The following is a 26,121-nucleotide window of genomic DNA, read 5'->3' on the forward strand; positions in this document are numbered from 1 at the left end:
CTAAGAGATTTATTTTGTGATTTTTTAGATACATAAGTATATTTCCCATAATGTACATATGCATATCTGAGTATAATATTATGAATTCTGGATAGAATTTCATATACATGACAATACTTGATGACCTTTGAGCTCATCTTCACTAATGTATTTCCATCCATTGGACCACCCACATACATAGCTTTTCTAGGTGCAACTTTCTCTGCAAAATGATTATCAACCAATTGCTCATGTATTCTTAGAATAAACTCAAATTGGATTACATATTTCTTACCGTGCATGCCCTTCCAAATAATATATGCATTTGTCAAAACTGAATCTAGCATCCCCTAAAATAGCACATGCCACCACTTTCAGCCATGTATAGTAGTCTCTAGACTATACCTAGATCCTCTCACCATACTATCAAAGACATCACACCCAGCTTTGCACTTATTATATTGAATCACTATCTCTGGACAATCAAGTGAAACTTTGCAGGCACTTATAACTTGCCTCATAACTTTCCCTTCTCTCTTACCATAGACATTGGAAGAAAAAAATATCTCCTTTTAATCCATCTAGCTACATGTAAGAAGACCTCTCTTTGCATCATATGCAAGAGGAGATTTAACCATGCTCACAACGCTCAAGATACAGCATGTCTTTATCCATAAAATTCTTCTTGTTTGTCATGTATGTACCTGTGACCCATAGCCCTCATTTTTCAAGTGTATCAAGAGGTTGGCTGATGTAAACCATCTATTAAAGAAAAAATAATGACCTTTTTGTTTCAAATCATTTACAAGCATGGACACAACATGATAAGACAACTCTGGGCATGGTGACTTTTCATACACACAAAACTGAGTAGTTATAGCCAGTCTTTGAGTTGCATAAATTCCATAAATGTATGCCAAATTTGTGTGGCTTCTTGGGATTATATACCCTATACATATTCATCTTGCATTCAAAAGGTATTATTCACTCATCTACAGCTACATTCTTTCCACAATTGTAATGCATTTGGAAGGTAGTGTTCAATCTTTCTTCCAATGAAAAGACCTGCCACAACTTGCACTCTCTAGTGCCTCTTACAAGTGACCTTTGCAAATTATCTCTTACATGCAAGTAGCATTTGATCTATCGTTACTCTGTTTGATCCATTTTCTTTGCATAATTTGGATAGTGCATGGCTCCCCTTTTCAATAATATTTTTTGTCAGGCATATATTGCAAATCAATACCAAGAGATAATCCAAGAGATCACAAAAATCCGTGTCTATCAAGGTCACTCCACCTTCTTATGGAGCCATGCTTACATAAATCTCATTCTCTCTTTTCTAATGCATATCAGATTGTTTTGTGTACAATCATATCCACGAAGTTTAATGGAAACAATGCTAGGAAGAGCTGAATTTCAGTGAACCCTCTTGGAATTTGTCCCAAGTCAAACCCTACAATATCCACAAAGGAGAGAAGCTTCTTAAACATCCCATCTAGCTCCATTAGCAATTTGTCACCACTCCTCCATTTTGGAATGCATACACTAGACAAATTAGCCTCATCATCACTTTCATGCAAAACTGGCCCTTCAACCTCCAAAATCTCATCCTCGCATTCATCTTCCTCTCCCATAGAGACATGTTCATCACCAAAATCATCTTCTTCTCGCATATGTGATGGATGGCCCTTTTTCACAAGAGGCTTTTTCACTTTGCTCCACTTCTTGCCAAGCTGTACCCCTTACCACGAGCATGGCTAGTGCCATCTTTGCATGTAGTAACATGAAGCTCAACATCCTCACTAGTGGCATGGCAATCAAAATCCACCTTAGCATGTTGAGCCTTTGGCTTTGGCTCAACTCTACCAACAACTTTGCACTTTGGAGGACAGCCCATGTGTCGACAAGCATTGACCCTCTTCATATAATTGTTCATTATACATAGGTTCCACATGTGTAGACATTGCATGCATGGTAAGAGCATCATCCATTGCGTCCATAACTTGCATCATATGATCCTCATCACACGCTATGGAAATCACATCATGAAGAATAGGTAGATCCACAGAAGGGTGTCATAATAATCAATATCTAATTCTCCTAAATGATTTTCTCATGTTAAACTGATCATTTAATATGGGGAAGTGACAGGGGAGAAAAAGCTAGAATATTGGTTAAGCTAGCAGACCGCCGGCCAGAGTTGGGATTGAAAGGAGGGAAAATAGGGATCCAAAGGGTGGGGGGGGGGGGCATCTGCAAAAGATCAATGTGCAACAATGGGCTTAAAAGACCCTAAGGTTCAGCCCATTAAGACTTCCAAAATGCTAAGGTTCCAAAATTCAAAGGTTGTGTCCAAAGGTCAAACATTAGGGGAATTGGATGCTTTGTGTGTGTCACAAAAAGTCTTCATAATCCCTACATAGGAGGGGGCAAGCCTTGCAAGTAGGGGATGAGAGAGAAACTCACACACACACTCACAAGCTTCATTTGTACACAAGGGGAAAGAGGGACACATGTCAGCTCCCTAGCCCAGATGCCCACAAGGTGTACTCAAATCCTATTGGATGGCCTTGGAGGTGGACCAATGAGAATTAGGCTTGAGTAAATCTAGTTTAATTAATTTAAAAAATCTTAATAAAAAACCCAATAAGAATAAAGCTCTCTAGAAGACTATTGGACAGTCTCCCAAGGGGACCAGTGAGCATTCAGCAGCCCAATGGCTTGCCTGATTCCTATTGGCCAGGAGGCAAAGGGGTCCAATGAGAGTTTAGTTGCATTTATTAATTACCTAAAGCTCTCACAAAAGGGGAAATGGGGACACATGTCAGAAGGCTATCACTTATGCTGCTTAATTTCCATTGGCTAGGCCTGGGGAGGTCCAATACAGCTGTAGCATGAGCAATTAGCAAGGGGGGTCGACCAAGAGAGTGGGGGCTGATTTTTGCAAGGCATTATCACACACACACTCACACAATCTCATGTGTGAAGCAAAGAAGACTCTCTCTCCTTCTCAAGCTTTAATGGAAAGCTTACCACCTACTCCAAGCTGCTTGTGAGAAGGGAGGCATACACCAACAACTCTTGGCTTTGTGATGCAAATCCAACCAAGAGCCAAGATTCAATGCATGCTCATCTCCTCTACCATGCTAATTACTAAGCTAAGCTATGCTAATATGAGTGATTATGTGAGGAGATGTACATCTTTCTCGTAAGAATACTCCTTCTTCCTCTCAATCTACTCTCATACCCCGCTAGCTCTCACCATCTTCGAAGGTGTGTGAGGTCTTGGGTCTGAGACCATGAGGGAATTGATGTTGTGTTTGATAAGTGTTTTGCTTAGTGCATGAAGTTTCCATCTTCATTGCACTAGCTAGTCTTGAAGGAGCACAAAGAATTGTATTGTAAAAATGTCTCTCTTGATGGGAGAAACCATAATACAAAGCCTTTTGGAGGGGGGACCGGCTCCATGAAAATTCGGTCCTCAACTGTTGTCAATTGCTTAATTTCTCTCTCTTTTGAAGTATTATTCATGCTATCTAACTAGGTGTTATGCTTTCGTTGCTCTCTCCACCCAAGCACTCTTGTTATTCTCATTAGGAAGCTATTCTAATGAAATGCTCACTATGTTCATGCTATTTTCCGCTACACACAAGTTACTAGACCATTAAATGTTACATTGGTATCAGAGCACAAGGTTTCTCTTTTCTTGCTCAAGAAGGGAGGTCCTCAAGCTAGCTATAAATGGTTGGTACTATTAATTGCATGTGAGTAAGTAGAATACGGATTTTTTAGCCTTGCAGTGCGCCTGCCTTTGTGTAGTTAACGGGGGATCACCGTCAAGAGCTATGGTCTTAATAGTGGAGTCCTACAGGGCTTGCCTACGGCTTAACCACTATTGAGCTATTAGAGTCTTGACAGGAGCCGGTGTTGTTTTGGTGTTGAACGAGCCTCTCTTCTACTCCTTGCAATTAATGGTATTCGAGCCACGGTTACAGTAGCTTGAGTGCTTTTTCTAAAGGGGTAAAGAGGAGTATCAACTAGGGCTTGAAGTTCCAAAGTACACCTAAAAAGTTTACACCTAAAAGTTGTTAGAATGGCTGACAATAGTAAAGAGAGTGAAATTAATGTTGATAACTTTGATTTTGCTAATGATCAGGCGACTAATGATGCCCCGATATTGTTTCTAGGCTTCAACAAGCCATGGGCAATCCATCCCTCCAAAGAGAAGTGCAACGGCAGCTTCATGCTCATGGGATTCTCCAAGCTCCCCACCATGACGAGAGAGCACCTAGGAAGCCTCCTTGTGAGACTTCCAAAAGAGGCCTCTCTCCGATTCGAGAAGAAGAAGAGGATCCATATGAAGGGCTCAAAAGTTTTCTCCTTGATGACGCATCTCCTTCCCAAAGGAGAAATCAAGAGCCTCAACCGAAGGAATGAGAAAGAAGTGAGTCTCTCGCCACCTCGGCGGAGATGGTGAAATTGTTGGTAAAGGTACAGTTTGTGTCAAAACTACTAACTAAAATGAATGGAAGCTCAAAGATGTTATGCATGTTCCTTCTCTTTGCAAGAAGTTAATATCTGCTGGATAATTGGATGATGAAGGTCACAACAATGCATTTGGAAACAAATGGTGGAAGATCTCAAAGGGATCTTTGGTGGTTGCCAAAGGAGAAAAGGTTGGTGTACTTTACTTGTGTACTGTCAGCACGCAATCTTCAACTTGTGCAATAGCTATAGAAATCAACAGTGCGGTGCGGCACTACCGGCTTGGGCATATGAGTGCCAAAGGAATGCAAATTATTCAATCAAAGAAGCTTCTACCAGGTATGAAAGAAGTGGACTTAGAGTTCTGTGAAGAAAGTTTTTATGGTAAACAAAAGAGGGTAAAATTCCTAAAAGAAGGAAATGAAAGAAAAAATAAAAAAACTTGACTTGGTTCATTCTGAAGTTTGGGGTCCTGCAAGTACACCATCCCTTGGTGGCTCATTATACTATTTGACATTCATAGACGATGCAACTAGAAAAACATGGGTTTATGTCATGAAGAATAAATCCGATGTATTTTTCATATTTCAAAGGTGGAAAGCCTTTGTGGAGAATGAAGTAGGTACCAAGGTTAAATGCCTCAGATCCGACAATGGAGCCAAATATTGCAGCCAAGCTTTTGAAAGCTTTTGTGATAGCAATGGAATTTGGAGGCAAAGGACAACCCCAAGGATACCTCAACAAAATGGAATATCAAAAAGGATGAACTGAATAATCATGGAGCGAACACGAAGCATGCGGCTACATGCAAGCCTACTGCTTGAGCTTTGGACGGTGAGCTTTGGACGGAAGTTGTAACTACATATGTGTACTTAATCAATTGGTCACCCTCAATGGCATTGGATGGGGGAGTTCCAGAGGAGGCATGGACAGGTAAACCGTTGAATTATTCACTCCTCAAAGTGTTTGGGTGTGAGGCTTTCATGCACATAGATAGAAGCCTAAGATCAAGCTAGATGCAAGTCCAAAAAGTGTTTCTTCATTGGCTATGGAGAAAGTGACTTTGGGTATCGCCTATGGAATCCTGAACATGGTAAAATCTTTAGAAGTAGGGATGTAATTTTCAATGGAAAAAATATGTACAAAGATTACTTGGAAAGAAAACAAACAAAATAAACAGGTGATAAGTACATGTAGCTTGAGGACAGTGAAGACTCAAGGAGTGCAAACGGTGACAATGTATAACAACATCAACCAAATGAGGAGCTTCAACCTATTCCTTGAAGATCTACAAGAGAAAGTAGACCTCCAAAAACGTTTATTGCTTCCTTCAACCATCTCTTGATCTCAGATTTTGGAGAGCCGGAATCATACAAAGAAGCTATGCATCACAAATCCAAAGAAGAATGGATGAAGAGCATGCAAGTGGAGATGGACTCATTATATCGCAACCAAACATGGAAGTTGGTTGAGCTGCCTAAGGTAAGTGAGCACTATAGAACAAATGGGTGTATAAGCTGAAGGAAGAAGAAGGTGGGAAGAAAAGGTACGAGTTTAGGTTTGTGGTAAAAGGGTTTTCTCAAAAGAAAGGTATTGACTTCAATGAAATATTTTCTCCTATTGTAAAAATGAACTCAATTAGGTCTGGAGCCTCCCTTACTGTTCCAAGCCTTCCCTACTTCTATATCAATGGAAAAGAGTATATCCCTCTCCACCATATTCAATGTTTGCTTAATATCAGGGAGGACTACTATATTGCAACCATTTCTGAAGCTTTTGAGGTGGCCAAAGACTTCATTGATACAGAAGAAGAGTCAAAAGAGGAATTTTTGGCACTTGATCTACAGACATCCAATAACATATTTCTTCTTGCTCTCTTGATGCACTTGCTCTGTGCATGAAAAAGAGTGGAAGAGGAGAAACCTACTCTCAAAGATGAGGATTTTTTAGAAGAAGCTTGTTGAGATTGGTATCCAATCTTTTGGCAGAGACTTTAAGTTAAAGGAAGTTGAAAAGGACGTTGACAAAAGAGAGACAACTAGATCATGCAATCTCCTTCAAAAAAAAATTCATTGCCGAGGATGAGTTGCAAAAGGTAGATTTAGTTTCACCTTGATCTCCCTTCCTATAATCTTTCATTTTTTTCAAGTTTGTTTTAATTAATCACTAGTACGGTCGGCCGCCTTTGGCGGCCTCTCTGTCTCTCTTTATCTCTCCCTCTTTATCGTGTGCACAGGGGATGATTTCAGTTTTGGAGTTTATCCTTCATATCGCAGAATTTGACAGGTGTAAAGGGCTCCCCCTTCTGCCATATTATGTTAGTTTAGATTACTTCTTGTTTTGCAGATTGAACTCCTTGACAAAGACAATTTTCTTGGGAGAGCTAAAGGCTCGAGAGGAAAAGCAATAGAGGGTACTTCCAGAAGGGATGCCTCCTCTCTCATGCACTACATGCCTACATTGGATAGTGCCACCTTCTGTGCTTTTCACATGTAGTATTATGAAGATCCTGAGTTTGCAAAATTTTCCCTGAAGATATTGTCACGGTTTTTGGGATACACTCCCCTTCAAATCAATGCAAACAAGATCATGCTACTCAAGAGAGATGCAGCACTTAGAATATTTTTGTATGTTGCATGATTCAATGCGTCAAGAGCGGAATACTTTCTTTGCTACTCTAGTTATGCAGTGGAAGCTGATACCAAAAGAATCAAAAACTGATGTAAAATTGACAATATTTTGCATAAAAATATATTTTTTGAATTTGGATCTTTTTAGAAAGACTCGGTACAAAGTTTCAAAGTGAAGCATTAATCTCCGTTCGTGGTTGAGCAGCATGGTTTTTTATCTCATCCGTTGTAATTGCCTCCTATAGAACCAATTGAATAATTCCTTTAGTGCATTGCCCCTTCTTTGTCCCCCTCCCTTTCTCGTACATCTGAAGAAAGAAGTCCTCGCTTGATAGTGAGATTTTTCCATTCCTTGAGTATTCCATGTTGCAAGGGGTCCTTGTTTTGCAAAATATGGTCCATGCAGGTACAGAATATGCTAAAAAAAAATCAAAAAAAGTTAGTTGAACTCATAGGGTGCAATGTAAAAAAGTATCTAGACTTTAAGAAGTAATTGAATACTCACCAAGTAATATGTGATGTCTTTTGCTCCCCAAGCATCTATGATAGCAGTTATTAAAAGCTTTATTGGCTTCTTAAAGTCATCTGCATAAGTAATAGAGCTAACTTGTTGTCTCAAAACTTTCAAAAAATTGTTGAGCTTCTTCCACACTTCCATGCATTTGTTGGCTACATCTAGTCTACTTTTGACATTGTTTGTTATTACACAAAGATCCTTTCAGTAGTTCCACATAGCGCCAACTTGTTTGTTGTCATTGTTGCTTATAAATCTTCTGGCTTTTGCTCCATCCATTGAAACATCTTGCAAAACATCACCCGTTCCTTTTGAAAGAGTAGGATCTTTTCTTAGATGCATTTGACCACCATGGAAACCCATTCAAGAGAGCAAAGCCTCGCATTTTTCTATAAACTCGTCTACAAGTTTACTCGGCTTAATAGAATGCATAATCACGATGGAGTCGAAGCAATTTGTCCAAGATTCTAATCTTTGCATGCATTGAACATAAATGTACATTTTTTAAATCTATTGCTAGAATTGGATCCCAAATCATAGAAGACGATGGATAGTCGATGATGTTCACACTATTTCTCGATGGTGGTTTTCCAACCTCATGTTCTGCAAGCCATCCTTTTATTCTAGTGCTTGCCATGCAATACAAACATGGACACTTGGTATTGGCACCTCCATATACACCAATAATGCACTTCAGTGCCTTAAGGTTGGCACCCAAGTGCCATTCTACAATGAAGTCACCCATGCCATCTACATGGAGTTGTTCACCTGCACTTTGGTCTTGTATAACAGAGCGGATGCCAGTCTGCAAAAAGAGTCATTTCAATGTATCGTGGTTTTCTATTGGTATTTGAGCTGCTCCAATCCACCATAGCTCTATTTCTGATTAAGTTTTGTGGTATGGGGAATCAAGCTTACCCTAGCTATAATCCGATACTCTATTCATTAGGGATATGGATACTTTTTCATTTTTTGATATTTTTGAATTTGAGCCTCACCCAATTTCATAACAAATATAAGTTTTCCTTCACAATCTACTTCTCACATTTTATAGTATCTCACCATAGCAAATTGAACTTTTTTATACTCATCCAAATGTTATTAGAAACATTATATTCAAAAGAAGATTTTTTCTTCTGGCTTTCGTATGGCATCGTTCCCTCTATATGATAGTACTCTCCAAAATGTTCAGGTATTTCTTCGTTTAAAAAAGGCCTTACTTTCCCTACATTGTAAGGTCTAAGCAATCCAAAAACCTTAATCCTGTAATACTTAAGGACCTGAAACCAGGTTTAGAGATGGCCCTATAACCCCTTCTACTCACCCCCACTATGTCACAAACTTCTTGCATTTGAGAAGGTTGGACCAATAAACCCATATCTTTCAGTAAATTTTGAGATACCAATTTCTTTTGGGTTCGATTTTCAGAAAGTTTCAAAAGTTTCAAAATGTCAGTCTTGTTCATTACCTCATTCAAGAATCTTACCCTTTCTTGAACATTGAACATATCAAATCCTAAAAGGCTGGTCACATGTTCTGTAGTAATGTTTAACCTTTTTTTTCTTTGTCCACAACCTTCTGTTAAGTTTACTACATCTCTCATTCGCTTTAGTCGTACTCTTAATCCTATTGGAGTTTCTTTCAAAATCTGAAGCTGATGCTTTTCTTGTTTTAGAGACGCTATTTGGTTTTCAAACTCTAAAATTCTTGTTGCATTCGAAGGCAAAGCGGTTTGGAGATATTGAATGTAATGTGTTTGATTAATATGTAAATGAGATAGCTTAGAACTATATCCTAGTAAGCCATCAACCCCACCTCCAACAAATCTCATCAAATCATGAGGTGTGTGAAAAGATCGATACCTTCTAGTGTTGAGATCCCCGGTGGATACAAGCTCCTATCTATCCATAGATCAATGTGTGTCTTTCCCTCATTGTGAACTTGTTGTGCTTCATCTGCATTTGTAACAAGTCTTTGATAGACACTCCGTGTAGTAGCATATTCTTGGCTTAGCTTAATGTTCAAGTGAAACTTGCGATTCTCACTAATGGAAGATGTATTACTCATTGTAAGTAATGAAGAGCACACAGAAAGTATAATGGAGATAATGTAGTAGCAGAGCTTCCAGCATCAGAAAAGAAGAGAGAAAGATCGTGAAAGGCCAGAGAGAAAAAAGAGAGATTGAATGATTCAAAAGTGGAAACAACTATTTGCTGCCAAGTGAAGTAAATGAGAACAAATTTTGAGGTGAAACGCAAAGAAATGTGAAGAAAATGATATCTTTTTTAATATTTAGAGATATGTACCTAGATACTCTTTAAATTGCATAGATATGCTTTAAATAACCAAAGCTCCCAAATTTTGAGCCGTTTTGATTATCAACGGCTTTGTTAACTAGTAGATCAACCAACTCCTTACACAAGCTTTTTTGAGTTGTTTTTTGCCCTAATGAGTAAAATAAATTTTAGCTCTCATTATAATCTCCGGGGTGTCGATTTTGCTTGTGGTGTAAAACCCGTATATCCATGACCGTGAAGGATAGAGGCCTCCCTCACTTCAATTGTTCGTATCTTTGTTTCTTTGAATTAGAGTAAGGTGTCATCAATGGAACCTACAAATAAAGAAAGACCAACTCTCAAGTCTAGACACTCTTTACTTTAGGTTGGGTTTTGCAAAAAAGTAGTAAATGATGAGTTTACTTTAAAGGGATAATTAGTAGGTTAGGTTTTGCAAAAAGTAGTAAATGACGAGTTTACTTTAAAGGGATAATTAATTTGTGCATAAAAAGATACATTTTCTTCCAAAGCAAACAGATGTATACATTACTATTATGGGTGTTCACAAGAAAAAGAGTGACGGGATGGTATTCTTCACCGACTTTAATCCCAAAATCTCTGCAAGATTTCAAGCTTGTCTTGAAGAAAACCAATAAAATTGTACACATGTTCGTGTAAAAACCGGTAAAATGTTTGAATTTCAAAACAAAAAAAACGAAAAACATTTTAGGTGTGTCCTTTTTCTCTTAGTGCTTAAGAAAAACATTCCTTGTTTTTCTCTTAGTGCTTAAGAAAAACATTTTAGGTGTGTCCTTTTTCTCTTAGTGCTTAAGAGCTCTTTACGACTGTCAATTGATGATATAGTCATTTAAAGAAAATCCAAAGGTTTTTTGTGAATAGCTTAGATTTCAACATGAAGGTCATGCATCAACGAGTGTTAGTTCACTTGGAAGAGTCATACTACCCTATGAGTTTAAAGGTGGTGGGTCCAACACCCCTTGACTGCTCAAAGACATGTTTAGGGGCATTTCCCGTGGTTCGGTCAACCTTATTTGGCTGAGATGACTCCACCTTAAGGGGTTGGGCTGCATGTACGGGGTAAGTATCTCTCCAAAAAAAAAAACACATGAAGGTCACACACCTGAAATGGGGTTTCAACCAACAAATTTACAACATACCAAACTAGCTAAACTATCACTCATTTTGGTTATGTAAAAGTTTGAAGGCAATACAAATGTGACGTCTCCTGCCTAAGAGAGAGAAATTTTTTTTAATGTCTCTAGAAGGATACAAGCATGACATCTTTTGTCTTGCACAAGAAGTTTGATGAAAGTAGGGTAGGGTCTATCTACTTGTAGTGTAAGGGGTTTGTACAGAGAAGAAACATGAAAACCATCCAATTATAGGTTGCATCCTTGTTTATTGTAAGCCTCTGAGAGCTCCACTAATTCTTCAAGGCAGTAGTAGCAACGCAAGTCTCTCGAAGTCTAGCCAATCAGTAGATTTTATTTTCAATGATGTTCCCAACCCAAACTTTCTTTCCCAGGGCACGACCAGTAGCTTCTATTAGCCCCTCTAGCCTTGGCATGACTTGGCTCTAAAACGAAGTTGCTACAGGTACCAAAAGTTAGTTGAGTTTTAAGTTTGCCTTTAGAGCAATCAACTGAAATTGGTGTTTGGTGAAAATGCTAAACGTTTTGTGGATTTTTATCAAAGAACCATATTTTCCTCTAAGTCATGAAACAAGAAACAAGTTCGATAAGCATTGGGCCATCTAGGATTGCGTGTGCGAGAAGGAAGGTTGAAGGATCAATCCCCCACCTCAACCATTTTTTCTTGATGAGGGTTTATAAGCGCATAGATATGGCATGACCACTGTGCAATAAACTAGGGTTTAACTAGGGTTTAGTGCATTTTTAACTGGCAAAATCTTAACTAGTTTCAGAGCATGTCCTGAAGAAAACAGAAAAAAAAAATTACAAATTTTAGTGTAAATACCGCGACAAATACTTCAAATTTTGAAGCATTAAGTGGGAAGAGAATTAAGTGTGCCCTTATTTTCTTTGGTTAGAAAAAATGATTTTGCCAAGCTCGAGGCATGGCATGCGCCATTTTGTCGCATAGCAATTGCATTTATTCTTAACCAATCACATGAAAGCAATATTCTTTTTAATTGTAATGTTTAGAGGTAATGTGTGTAACATTTGTCCCCACTAATACCTTGTCTTCCATTTAAGGTCCATGTCACACACAAGCGATAGACATGGCCAAAACACCATGAGTGGGTGTTGTGTGTGTCACACACGGGCGGTCGAAAGAATTTTGCAACAAATTTCGGATGTGAACCAGCTTATGCAACTATATGGTATCGTTGAAGGCAAGGAGAAATTGTAGGCACGATACCAATAGAAGAAGCTCCCGTGCAAGTTGTCAGCCATGTCCATTGATAGGTGATGTTAGGCGAAGGGTTCCTGCCGCTCTTTTTTGCAAAGTGGTGGACAACCTCAAGAGGGAATGCTCTTTTGCCACTTCACTTGCACACAATTTCGGGCGGACATGTGTGACACATACCTAAGAACTGATTCCGGATTGCAAGGTGTGGAAGCTCCCTTAGAGATAATGCTTGATAAAGGAATGGAGGTGAGAATGCTGCCTTGAGGAATGATGTTGGTGTGCATGACCATGTGTATGTAGAATTCAAAGAAGAGTGTGAGACATGCGTATGCAATATATCTATACTATATATTAAGGAGACTGGTTTTTCAGTGCCACGTGTCGCAATTTCCTTTATCCGGCTACAGTGAGGACAGTGCGCACGCAGGAGGGGAGAGAGAAAGAGAGAGAGGCGGCCAAAGGCCGCCAGCCACACTAGTATATTGAAGGCGGAGAGGGAAGAAAAGACCTGTCCGACAGGGTTCGAGCTCGACACCTCCTCAGAGAGAGAGAGAGAGAGAGAGAGAGAGAGAGATATGGCGAGTCTCTTTTGCGAGCAAGCAGGCATCTACGCAGCGGCCAGGCCGCGGTACCCAGCGCAGCTCTACAAGCTGCTGGCGTTGTTGAGCAAGGGCCACAAGAGGGCGTGGGATGTGGGCACGGGAAACGGGCAAGCGACTGTGGGGATAAGGAGACACACACACACACGGCCAGCCACACACAGCTCTCTCTCTCTCTCTCTCTCTCTCTCTCTCTCTCTCTCTCTCTCTCTCTCTCTCTCTCTCTCTCTCTCTCTCTCTCTCTCTCTCTCTCTCTCTCTCTCTCTCTCTCTCTCTCTCTCTCTCTCTCTCTCTCTCTCTCTCTCTCTCTCTCTCTGCTTGTTCCTGTGCAGCTCGCGGACTACTATGAGGAGATCATCGCGACCGACGTGAGCACAAAGCAGCTGCGTAGCGGGCGCGGCCCAACATCAGGTACGCCACCACCAGCCCCGGCCCCCTCACGCAGGCGGAAGTGGCACGTGTGGTGGGCGAGGCACAGTCGTTGGACCTTATCACGGCCGCGCAGGCCGTGCACTGGTTCGACCTTCCCTCTTTCTACTCGCACGTGCAACGCTTGCTTAAACTCGATGGCGTCGTTGTCATTTGGTGCAACACATACCCTTAGGTGAGTTGCCTCATTTTTGAAGTATTTTGGTCATGTTTTTAGATGTATCCCATTTTTTTTTAGGAGAGAGAGAGAGAGAGAGAGAGAGAGAGAGAGAGAGAGAGAGAGAGAGAGAGAGAGAGAGAGAGAGAGAAGAAGAAGAAGAAGAGAGGGACACTATCCCAAAAGATCTTAAAGATCTAGCCGACGAGGAGTTGAACTCAAGACCTCTTAGTCAAGAGGGAGAGAGAGAGAGAGAGAGAGAGAGAGAAGAGAGAGAGAGAGACAATTCAGTCTTTGAATCAAAACTGTACAATATAGTAAGAATAAAGTATCATTCCAAAGGAATTTGTACAAAGGTATCAAAAACTATCCCAATTGCAGCATCAAATGCTTCCAAAGTCGCACTGCAGCAAGTTAAACCTCCTTAAGCCAGAATACAATTCTCACCTGCATCCATATAGTCAAGACAACAGACATGTTAGACTTGGCTACGTATGGCAGGCTTCAAAGAATCTATCAGTTGTTATCCATGTCGAACTTTAAAAAAAATAACTAGCTAACTGTCCTGCACATTTAAAGTCTTGAGGATTGATAGCGGGAAAAAGAGCAGTGCAATCCGGTGGCCTCTGTACTCGTGCACACTCCACAAACCACGCCTCATGCAAACAAGCAAAGAACAAAACAAAGGGGGCACCACCCTAAATTAAGAGGTTTAGGGACCTCACACATAGTGCACATAGGCAAGTGAGACTTCTGGCATTATGATGGCATCAAAACATATGGCAAAACACATAGAAACAAAGCTTAGGGACCTTATGTAGCATATATATACACAAGACATCAGCTTAACAATACAACGGCATCTGATCATACATAACAAGGATATAGAGAAGCAAGCCAAGGATGGCATAATCCCTTGTCAAAAACAATCAACCCAGCAAGTAGGTATCATCCTACTAGCAACACATCAATACCTTAGAGAATGATAGCGAGGATGGTGGCCATGGAGCATGAGAGAAGACTCCTTATTTAGGTTTTAGGGCTAGTAATGTAGCATACTAGAGGGAGAGGGAGAGAGGGAGAGAGAGTAGAGCTCCATCCATAGCTCCTCGTTGTGAGCAATGTCGTCATAGCTTCGTTGCTTGGTGAAGTGGGTGAAGTGTTGGTTTTGAGTGAGAGAAGGCCTCCTTATATAGGTTTCTGAGAGGGTTTAGGATTAGGGATAAACATGCTTAAATCCGTTGATTGGGGTTACTTTTTGCTTAGGGTGGTCAACAGATTGAGGTCACCTGATATGTCACCATCAAGATATTCTCTAGAGTGATGTGAGAGGGGAGGGTAAATGCTGATTTTTCTGATTGTGACACATGGGGATAAGGCCTTGACCAGCATTTAAGAGCAGGTAAGGTGGCTGTTGAAACTGGAGGTTCTGCACATGTCAGGGGGGGACCTGCGGGGGGGAGGTGGCAGCTGGGTCCTCCTGAATATCAAATTCTCAAAAAATCCTCAACCATGGCTTCTTTTGACATGTGTTCTTTGAAAAAATCAGCATGTCTCTTTTCAACTCAAAAGTCTTTATCCCTGTTGACTCACCTTTAACATAAGATTTTCCCCTTTTCTCCTCCTGTAACTGCATTGTTGATGCCCAATCACTGTTTCTAGTAACAGTGAACTGTTACCTACCAAATACTTATGGTGCAGTAAAAAATATTTACCATAGGTAAAAAAAGTTACTGTAGGTAAAAAGTGATTTGTATTTACCATGTAGGTGAAAAATATTTACTGTAGGTAAAAAATATTTACTATCGGTAAAAAAGTGAAAACGGAGTATGCTGTGCTGCGAGTCCGCACGAACATCCTCATGTAAATTTCACTAGAAATTCACACCTAGAATGGGCTATTCTGTAAGATATATGTTGTAGGCATGCATAAGAGCTCGTTCCCACGTATCTTCTGTCCATGGCACTTTTTACTCTTTGGTGCTTGTGAAGTAGATTTTTCTTCTCTTTCGAGATCCCTTGGACTAGAGTATCCTCATCTCCCCAACAACTGATTGTGCCTTTATTGCATCTTCAGAAGGGGTCCTAAAAACCATGCATCATATAGCCCTTCCCCTTAAGCTAGAGGTATTTGATGCCTCTAGCTGTAGGTTGTGCTACAATAGGGTTCTCTTGAATACTTACCCACGTGGTACCAATTGAATTTGCCATGTTACTGCTTTCTTGGCTGATGCACCCTGTTTAGTCCTTTCTGATGAATAATTGTATCCATCCATGACTAACAACTGGTCTCCTAGACCCTTGAAAGCCATACCCCATCCATTGTCAATATCCGCTTTCACTGGTAGCATTCTCTTTTTTTTTTTTTTTCTTCTCTTTTTTTCCTTTTTTTTTTTTTTTTTTTTTGAAACGACTATGTACATGATTGTTACCTTAGTTGGAGCTCGAATATGATGAGCTCTCCTCTGAACCATCCTTAGCATTGATTTCACCAGCATATGGCTGTGAAAGACGACATTGGTAGGCCTTCAATCGCCAACCATTTACCGGGGTCTGATGTACCTTACCATCTAGGTCACCTAGTTGGTAACTACCATTTGAGAACCTCTGTATCACTACAAAAGGGCCTTCCCACTTAAGCAAGAACTTACCATCCTTCCTGCGATCAAAGCGATTTTCGTATCTGAGCACTAAAGAACCTTCCTTGATACCTTTCTTGACAAGGTTGCGATTGAACTTCTTTCGTTTCTTCTCTGCCTGGGCTGCATAGTACTTCACTGCTGACTCTCGATCTAGCCCTAACCTCTCCAAATCGATGATTCTTCCTTCCACCTGTTTCTCTTGACTATCCTCTTGATGTGCTTTTAGAACTCGGAGGCTCGCTAGCTCCACTTCTATAGGCAATAGTGCCTCTTGCCCGTAAACCAAGTGAAAAGGTGTATACCCCAAGGATGTTTTAAAGGATGTTCTGTAGGCCCAAAGTGCTGCATCTAGGTGTTTGTCCCATGCCTTAGGATGTAAATGCACTTGCTTAGTGATGATTTTACATATAAGACCATTTACCTTTTCCACAAGACCATTGCACTGAGGGTAGTATGGTGTAGAGTGCCTGCGCTTGATTTTTAACTTGCTCATCAATTGCCCGACTAAATCAGCTCGAAATCCCGGTCCCCTATCCGAGAGAATCTCCAAAGGTGTGTCAAAACGACAACAAAGGCATTCAAAAATGAAATCACTCACGTCCTTGGCTGTGATGCGCTTTGTGGGACAAGCTTCTGCCCATCTGGTCATGTACTCCACCCCCATAATGATGTATTCCTTCCCTGATTGAGTGCAAGGTAGTGGCCCTATTGCATCTATCCCCCATTTTTCAAATGGCCCATAGGTTTTGATTGGATGCTGATTTTCATGGGTAAGACGCCTTGGTCCAGCTTTTTGGCAAACCTCACATGTGCGGCACCAATGTTGTACATCTCGATGGAGGCTTGGCCACGTGAACCCTGCTTGTAAAATCTTTCTACTAGTAATCTCTTGTGCAAAGTGGCCACCACACACACCTTCATGACAACTAAACAAAATATCCTTTATCTCTTGGGATGCAGGAACTCTCCTTAAGAGAGCATCTTTCCCTCTACAATACAAGTCCTCATTCACTATAGCTGGTAGCCTTTTTTGCCAACCACCTACGTTCACTTTTACTCATACCAGAGGGTGCTTCACAATGCTCAAGAAAGTAAAGTAAATCATGCAGCTCCTCCTTTCCCTGGTATAAAGGACTTTTCACAAGGATAGCACCTACTATGAGAGTTTGTAGTTCTTCACCTGCTAAGGCATCTGCTTCTCGATTTTGATCTCTAGGTACAAAGTGCACTCGAACTTCTTTAAAACCCTTCAACAAGGCCTTTGCTTCCCTCATCTTAACAGAAAATTTGTCATTTTTACAGGCCCATACACCAACCATTTGCTTAACAATCAACATGGAGTCACCAAAAACATTTAGCTTTGTGATGCCCTGAGAAAGGCAACATTGCAACCCTAAAACAAGGGCATGGTACTCTGCCTCATTGTTAGAATGAACCTCTTTTAGATGAAACCCTTTTGCAAAGATCTTCTCCTTCTCTGGACCTAATATTACTATGCCTGTTGATGCCTTGTCTTTGGTCCTCTTGTAAGCCCCATCAAAATACAGACTGTGTGCTCCCAGTAGAACTTCAGGCTCCGTGATAGGCGGTACCTTACTAGGTGCCTCTTTCTTGGCCTTCTCATAACACCTTTGTGTGAGGACATCTGCCAAACAAGCACGGGTGGAATCCTCTACTTGTAGTGTGTAGTCAAACTCTTGAAGCTGCACCACCCACTTTGCTATTTTTTGAGACAATTCCATGTGTTGTAGGGCATATGGAAAAACCTCCTCAGTTGTGATCACCACAAATTGTCTCGGAAGTAAGTAAGCCCGAAACTTTTCCACTGCAAACTTAAGAGCTAGCACCAATTGCTCTGTTGCGCTGAAACCCTTTTCTGCAGCTGTCATCACTCTACTAGAGAAGTAGACTGGTCTCATGAGAGATGTTTTTGGGTCTTTTTGCATCAAGACAGCTCCTAGAGCTTCTGGACCTACACTAGGATTTACATAGAATAATTCACCCCATGTGGGTTGTAGGACGACAGGCAATGAGCTCAAAATGGTTTTAACTTCTTGAAAGCACCTTTCACCCTCCTCACTCCATGTCAATGTAGTGTGTTTAGTGAGCTGTTGCAAAGGATAGATTGCCTGAGAAAGGAGATGTATGAATCGTCCCATGTAGCGAACCTTTTGAATGAAGGAGACTAGTTGCTTCACGTTTGAAGGAGTAGGTAAAGCTAACAATGTCTTTACCTTTTCAGGGTCAGCCTCAATACCATCTTGAGACACAACATGGCCTAGTAGAGTGACCTTGCTCTCACCTATGTGGCACTTGTCTTTATTCAATTGCCCACCCAATTGGGCCAGACGGGTGAAACCTTCATCAACCTTGGACAGATGTACTTCCCTAGAGCTGTAAATGCAAAAAACATCAATGAAGACTCGTATGGACTTACCAAAGTAAGGTTGAAACACCAAGTTCATAAACCATTGGAAAGTAGCTGGGGCATTAGTTAAACCAAAAGGCATAACTCTATAAGCAAAACACCCCCAAGGTGTTATGAAGGTAGTCTTTCTTTGGTCTTTATCTGCAATTCTGATTTGGAAGTAGCCTGAGTACCCATCACACATTGTGTACCTTTCATGACCAGCCACTTCATTTAGTATTTCATCTTGAAAAGGCAAAGGAAAATGGTCCCTTTTTGTGGCTGCGTTTAGAGGCTTGTAATCCACACATACCCTCCACTTCCCATTTTTCTTTGGTGCTACCACAACTGGAGACACCCACTCAGAATCTTCCACTGGGTAGATAAATCCTGCCTTGAGTAATCTTTTTACTTCTTTTAAGAGTGCATCTTGTTGCACTAGCCCTAATCTCCTTAGCCTTTGCACCACTGGTTTGGCACCTTCCTTTAATTGGATATGGTGTTGGGTTACCGTCACTCCTTTAATGTGCTCGTAATCAATTATAAAGAGGCCAGCATGCTTCTTTAGTACCTGCAAATAGGGTTCTCTCTCTTCTTCTAGTAGGTCCTTAGCTAGCATCTCCTCTAAGCCTGTGGCTTCTTCCTTGTTTAGAGAGTCTTGACCACCTTCTCCTTCTGGGTTTCGCAGTATTATACCCATGACTTCCAAAGAGCTAGCATCCTCCTCAGATGAAGAGCAGCTGCTTGTGCTCCATTCATCCATAGAAGTCTCCATCTCTAGGTCTTGTTGTCTACCCTGCTTCATGTCATACACAATTTTTTGTTGCTTGCCACCTACCTTATGATTTGGTCGCAACTCAAGGGAACCTGTCTCCCAATCTTGCCTAGCTTTCATAGCCATAAGCCAAGGTCTTCCAAGGATTAGCGGATAGCCCTCCCCCTTAGTTGGGATCACATAAGCATCAATTGAGATTGCCACACCAAGAGCTGAAACCTTCACTCCATTAACCTTTCCCACACAAGCCACCCTTACATTATTTTCCATCTTAGCTTGTAAGGAAGTTTGCTCGTTTACTTCCAAACCCAACCTGTGCATTAATTTCTCTGTCATAACACAAATCTCGGCTCCACCATCTCCGTACACATTGGAGACTCGCTGACTCTTAATCTCTGCATCAATGACTGGCACGATATCCTTCATTCCTCTTGCACTAATAGACCCAACTGACTTTGCCTTAGCCCTCCTGGTGCTGACCATCTTAGACCAGGTTCTATGCATCTTTGGGGAAAGGTGGAGGAGTTGCTGCCATGAAATCTTTGGTCCTTGCTTACTCACATCTGCTACTAGGTCGTAAGGTATGGATCCTACCCCAAGTGGAAAGTCTTCTACTCCTATGTGCCTCCTTGACCTACTCTTCCTTTTCTTGTCTCCTATCACTTGGGAGGAACCCTCATTCCCTTTATCCGGCTCTGAAGCTTCCATTTCATCAGTTCTTTGTCTCCTAACTCTCTTTATTGGCATGGCAACAGCTTCCTCCATTTTTTCTTTCCCTTTATCCTTACCATTGTCAAGACTTATGACAGAGACAGCCCTGTCCTCCCCTCCCGATGGTAGTGGAGGGATCTCTGCTGGTGCTTGTGGTGGTGGAGGAGGGGGTCTCAATATTTGGATTGGTGGAGCCACGTGTGCTTCTTGTCTATTTCGTTCATTTCCTGGCTAGGGAGCCCTTACACCTTGAACCAGATTGATGGACAGGCTCTCTAGTTGATTGGTGATTTGTTGAATTAATTCTTGTTGAGAGGACTCTTGGTCTGTTGCTCCTATCCCTGCTACTACCCTTGCCGTAGGTTGAGCTAGCGGTGGAGGCTCCATTCCCCCTTGTAGTTGAGCTTGTAATTTTAACTTCCTATCCTTCTCCCTTGCATAAGTCATAGCTTTATCAAAGGTATCTGGGAATTTACCTTTTACCTTTTCTCGAAGGATGGGGTAAAGCCCTGCCAGGAAACATTCCTTCTTTAGGCATTATGGCGCCCTTTCTCCTTCACCTAGTGATGCACACCATTTCTCCCACAAGTTGGAAAAATTTCCTTCATAGCTTCTATAGTCATTGGGTGATGTTTGGCATAGCTCTAAGAGCTGTCTCCATATCTCCTCTGGAGGCTCATGGCGGCGAAATTCTTCGATGAAGGCCATCTTTAAGGACTCCCAGTCTCTTCTTTCTTCAGGTGCCAAAGTTTGATACCATAATTTTGCACCTTCCCTCAAGACCAAAGGAAAGGCCCTTAACTTAGTAGCTTCATCATCCCTTCCCGATACCAGAAAGGCCATTTCCAAATTATCCAAAAATTCTGGAGCAACCTCCCCAGGCTTACCATAAAAATTAGGGAAGGCCATAAGTGAGAGAGTAAACAATTACACAAACAGCTCCAATTATTTTAAAATAGAGTATGGTAATTACAATTTGGAGCTTTAGCACAACTTAGCTCAAAATAGGATGAAGATCGACACATCAAAGGAATGGTAATAGTCTAGTAAGGGTAGAATGACAGGATGAGGAGAGCGCAAGATTTCCCCAAGTCTCTCGGCTCCAAACAACAAGGCTATTCTTTGCTGATAAAAGATTTTCTATCAATACAAATATTCACACGGATATGACACACAAAATGGAAAGGAAACATGCGGGGATCATCATTCTCATTATTGGCATCCATACTTACACACAAGAGCCTAGCTTAGTTGCACCACCTTGGGACCAATGAGCCTGATCAGCCACAGAAGGTCAGCACCTCGGATCACTTCGACTCTTCCTGATGCATCTGTGAAGACGTAAGGCGTGATGGCAACACTTTGTACAATGCTGAGCCTTTTAGCAAGCAACAATTGGATGCTATTACCATAATCAGCATGACGAATGAAAGTGACACCATTAATGTGCAGCACATCATCAACTAAGATAGTTTCCTTAGATTGAGATAACTTCTTGAAAATTAGCAGCAAAGGTAGGGCAGGGAGGCTTTTCACCCGGTCTCCAAAGCACTTTGGACAATATCCAAAGTGATCTTCACGCGGACAGGAGGTTGGCTTGGGATTGGTGGTGTCTGGATTCACAAAGTGCACTGGGAGCACTCGCAGACGGGCGGCAATCTTGTAGGCAAGCCTTCGCCTCTTTGCTTCAGGAGGATTTGGGGGTGAGAGTCGTGGTTGCAAGTTGGAGGTTGAAGTTGGTTGCTCACTAGCCTTTTTCTTGCCTGTAGTGGTCATGTAATCCCTTATTAATGAGTTTAAGCCAAATGTTACCTTACGCTTGAGCACGCGCTGCGGCCTTGGGCCACTTAGGTGTAGAGGTGATCTTCCTCCTCTTAGTCGGCTCCTCAGGAAAGAGAGGTCTGGTGATGCTTTCTCTTCCCTTAATGTGTGTCACAGTACCTTCGTGTATGTTGATGTAGAATATTTCAAGCTCGTGTGCGTTGGAGGTTTCTGGAGCACTCATAGGTTGAGAGGAGAGGTATATCAAGCTCTTCTTCCCACTCTCCTTCGTTGGCGACGATCACGAACAAGGCATGTAGAAGAAGTTACTTCTTGAATTTCAATGACACTGCAACCTGGTAACAAGACCTCGATGAAAGATTTTAAGGCCTCTAAAGCCTCCTCCTCTTCTGTTCTCCAATTTGCAAACTCCGCACGCCATTCGTCCATGTTGTAGATTGCACATCTTCATTGCTTGTGGACTGAAGGTCTGTGTAGCCCTCCTCTGTGGGGGCACCAAAATGATAGCGGGAAAAAGAGCAGTGCAATCGGGTGGCCTTTGTACTCGTGCACACTCCACAAACCACGCCTCATGCAAACAAGCAAAGAACAAAACAAAGGGGGCACCACCCTAAATTAAGAGGTTTAGGGACCTCACACATAGTGCACATAGGCAAGTGAGACTTCTGGCATTATGATGGCATCAAAACATATGGCAAAACACATAGAAACAAAGCTTAGGGACCTTATGTAGCATATATATACACAAGACATCAGCTTAACAATACAACGGCATCTGATCATACATAACAAGGATATAGAGAAGCAAGCCAAGGATGGCATAATCCCTTGTCAAAAACAATCAACCCAGCAAGTAGGTATGATCCTACTAGCAACACATCAATACCTTAGAGAATGATGGCGAGGATGGTGGCCATGGAGCATGAGAGAAGACTCCTTATTTAGGTTTTAGGGCTAGTAATGTAGCACACTAGAGGGAGAGGGAGAGAGGGAGAGAGAGTAGAGCTCCATCCATAGCTCCTCGTTGTGAGCAATGTCGTCATAGCTTCGTTGCTTGGTGAAGTGGGTGAAGTGTTGGTTTTGAGTGAGAGAAGGCCTCCTTATATAGGTTTCTGAGAGGGTTTAGGATTAGGGATAAACATGCTTAAATCCGTTGATTGGGGTTACTTTTTGCTTAGGGTGGTCAACAGATTGAGGTCACCTGATATGTCACCATCAAGATATTCTCTAGAGTGATGTGAGAGGGGAGGGTAAATGCTGATTTTTCTGATTGTGACACATGGGGATAAGGCCTTGACCAGCATTTAAGAGCAGGTAAGGTGGCTGTTGAAACTGGAGGTTCTGCACATGTCAGGGGGGGACCTGCGGGGGGAGGTGGCAGCTGGGGGTCCTCCTGAATATCAAATTCTCAAAAAATCCTCAACCATGGCTTCTTTTGACATGTGTTCTTTAAAAAATCAGCATGTCTCTTTTCAACTCAAAAGTCTTTATCCCTGTTGACTCACCTTTACCATAAGATTTTCCCCTTTTCTCCTCCTGTAACTGCATTGTTGATGCCCAATCACTGTTTCTAGTAACAGTGAACTGTTACCTACCAAATACTTATGGTGCAGTAAAAAATATTTACCATGGGTAAAAAAAAGTTACTGTAGGTAAAAAGTGATTTGTATTTACCATGTAGGTGAAAAATATTTACTGTAGGTAAAAAATATTTACTGTCGGTTAAAAAGTGAAAACGGAGTATGCTGTGCTGCGAGTCCACACGAACATCCTCGTGTAAATTTCACTAGAAATTCACACCTAGAATGGGCTATTCTATAAGATAAAGGTTGTAGGCATGCGTAAGAACTCGTTCCCACATATCTTCTGTCCATGGCACTTTTTACTCTTTGGTGCTTGTAAAGTAGATTTTTCTTCTCTTTCAGATCCCTTGGACTAGAGTATCCTCATCTCCCCAACAACTGACTGTGCCTTTATTGCATCTTCAGAAGGGGTCCTAAAAACCATGCATCAAGGATTTTGCATCCTTATTTTTTGCTAGAGTTATTCATATATTTTTCTAGAGTCCCATTTCGGTAGCAGAACCAGTAGTGCTATCAAGCTTTCAATCATCATATTAACTAAGGTTATCAAAGTAGGATCCAATCAGAAACCAGTCAAAAACAGAGCAGTAGATCAAGGAGGATCCAGTATGCAATACTCAAACCAGCAATCATAAAGTAGGCTTGAGTAACTGTCAAAACTTTAAAATATCGAGCAACACTTGTATCGGGAGTCTACTTGTATCTGCTATACTTTAGCCCAGTAGGCAGAGGATCAGTTAGTACCAGAAAAAGAAGCCAAAAACCCTCATATACTGATGTGAACCAATCTGAACCAGAAAATGGCATTAAAGAACCAGTGTACCCTATGCAATGTTCCTTTAGATTAAGCCTGAGTAACTTGCAAGTATGACCAGCTACTGATGTGAACCAATCTGAACCAGAAAATGGAATTAAAAAACCCGTGTACCCTATTGCAGTGTTCCTTTAGATTAGGCTTGAATATGTAACTTGCAAGTATGATCGGCTAGTCCAGGCCCATTACAAGCTCCCCCCTTTCTTTAACACATAACTAACAGGTAGAGAGGCTAAACTGCATTCCAATGCCAACTAATCCTTGTGTGTAGGTAAAACAAAGCCAACAAGCATACCATTTAGGTTTTTAGAGAGAATCTTATTTTGTGCTTCTAATCACAAATGATACCGAGTCCTACTGCAATGCCAGCAGAATATCAGTAGCAAAAAATAATCTTATCTCTTTGCCTTAGCAACCAAAAAAGGACATAGAGCATTCCCCTTTGCAATCAAATTTCCAAGGTAAAAGCAAGAAGCAATCAGCTCGACCAAGCCAGATCCTCAAGTATGAACTCCCCTGTTCTTTTTGTTGAATGTATCATAAGCTATTGCAACCATCCGAATATGGCAGCATAACCAACAACTTACCTTCCAGTAATCATAATCTTGCATGCATATCCAGCATCCCCACCAGGCATTCAGCCATTATCTTACCATTAGTGTCAAAAACTAGAATAATAACCATATACATGAAATATCTGATATCAGCATGCAGTTTACCACCAGTCAAGAAGCCAACAACAAAAAATAAATCCCTTTATTAATGTGAGCAGCCAGTATCCAATTTCTCAAAAGAATCCCAAAAAAAGACCAGTATCCAAATATGGCAGTATTTTAGTTAGCTAGAGAGTTTTTTGCATAGTCAGCATCACCAGGTTTTTAGCAGAGGATCAATCAGTATTAGATACAGAAGCCCAAATCAGTATCATCACCAGAGTTAGTGCATAACCAACCACATTACCAGCTTTACTGTCATCTTTTACCATTCAAGCAGCCAAAAAAAGAGAGAGATCTTTTGCTAATGTGAAAATACAAAAATAATCCCAAAAGATCATTTCTTAAAAAATTTTCTTTTAATCCTGTATTATAGTCAGATATCAGAGCATGAGATCAACGAAAACCTGTGAGCAGTCGCTATGCCAAGTAATTTTCCAAGCAGCTAAGGAAGACCAAGCCTAAGTGAGGGGAAAACACCCTCACCTTTTATAGTGAAGGAAGCAGGGATGCAATCCGACATATATTCATTAGTGGTGATGCCGCGGCCGCCTAGAATCGAAGAGTGTAAGAGGTAATCTGGGTAGGATTCCATCAATGAGTGGGAGGTAGGGAGGCCAAGGCCGACGACTTTTCCATTATGCGAGTTTGTCTGCGTGGGGTAGTGATGTAGTATGGCTGTGGCGACAGCACAGTGAAAAACCTAAGTAGGAATAGTGAATTAGAAGGCCCCCTAGGTTTTTTGGAGGGGCCAAAGAGTAATTTTTAGCTAAAAACTAAAACTAGTAGGAGGTAGATCAGGGGAAAGTACCCATAGGGTAGCCAGAACAAAATGATGGGAAAGCTTTAGCTTTATGGTAACTAGCTCAAATGCTTAACCAATGTGATCCACATAACAAATTAAGCATTTGTACAGCATAGGGTAATCCCTTACCCGGCAACAATTCAATTTAACCGCTTGAGCTCAGACAGTGATTCGGAGTATAGCGTACCACCCCCTCCAAACGAGGTGCTAGAGCCACCACAGCCCCAACGCAGCATGTAAAACATAAGGAAAAATCCCCTAAAACCACAATAGAACATTAGTCGAGCCCCATAGATGCTATGTAGGTCAGAAGTCATGACCAAGTGTGTGTGTGTGTGTGTGTGTGTGTGTGTGTGTGTGTGTGTGTGTGTGTGTGAGATATGGTCAGCTACTGTGAGTGTGTGTGTGTGTGTGTGTGTGTGTG

General features: G+C 41.3%; 1 pseudogene; it reads right to left on the reverse strand.

The window, feature by feature from the left end:
* Positions 1-1,184: 1,184 nt before the first annotated feature.
* On the reverse strand, positions 1,185-1,918 carry LOC147434310 (uncharacterized; annotated as a pseudogene).
* Between the last annotated feature and the right edge of the window lie 24,203 nt (positions 1,919-26,121).

The sequence above is a fragment of the Adiantum capillus-veneris genome, chromosome 19 (genome assembly GCF_014529385.1).
Source record: "Adiantum capillus-veneris isolate H3 chromosome 19, ASM1452938v2, whole genome shotgun sequence".
In the NCBI taxonomy this organism is placed as follows: Eukaryota; Viridiplantae; Streptophyta; class Polypodiopsida; order Polypodiales; family Pteridaceae; genus Adiantum; species Adiantum capillus-veneris.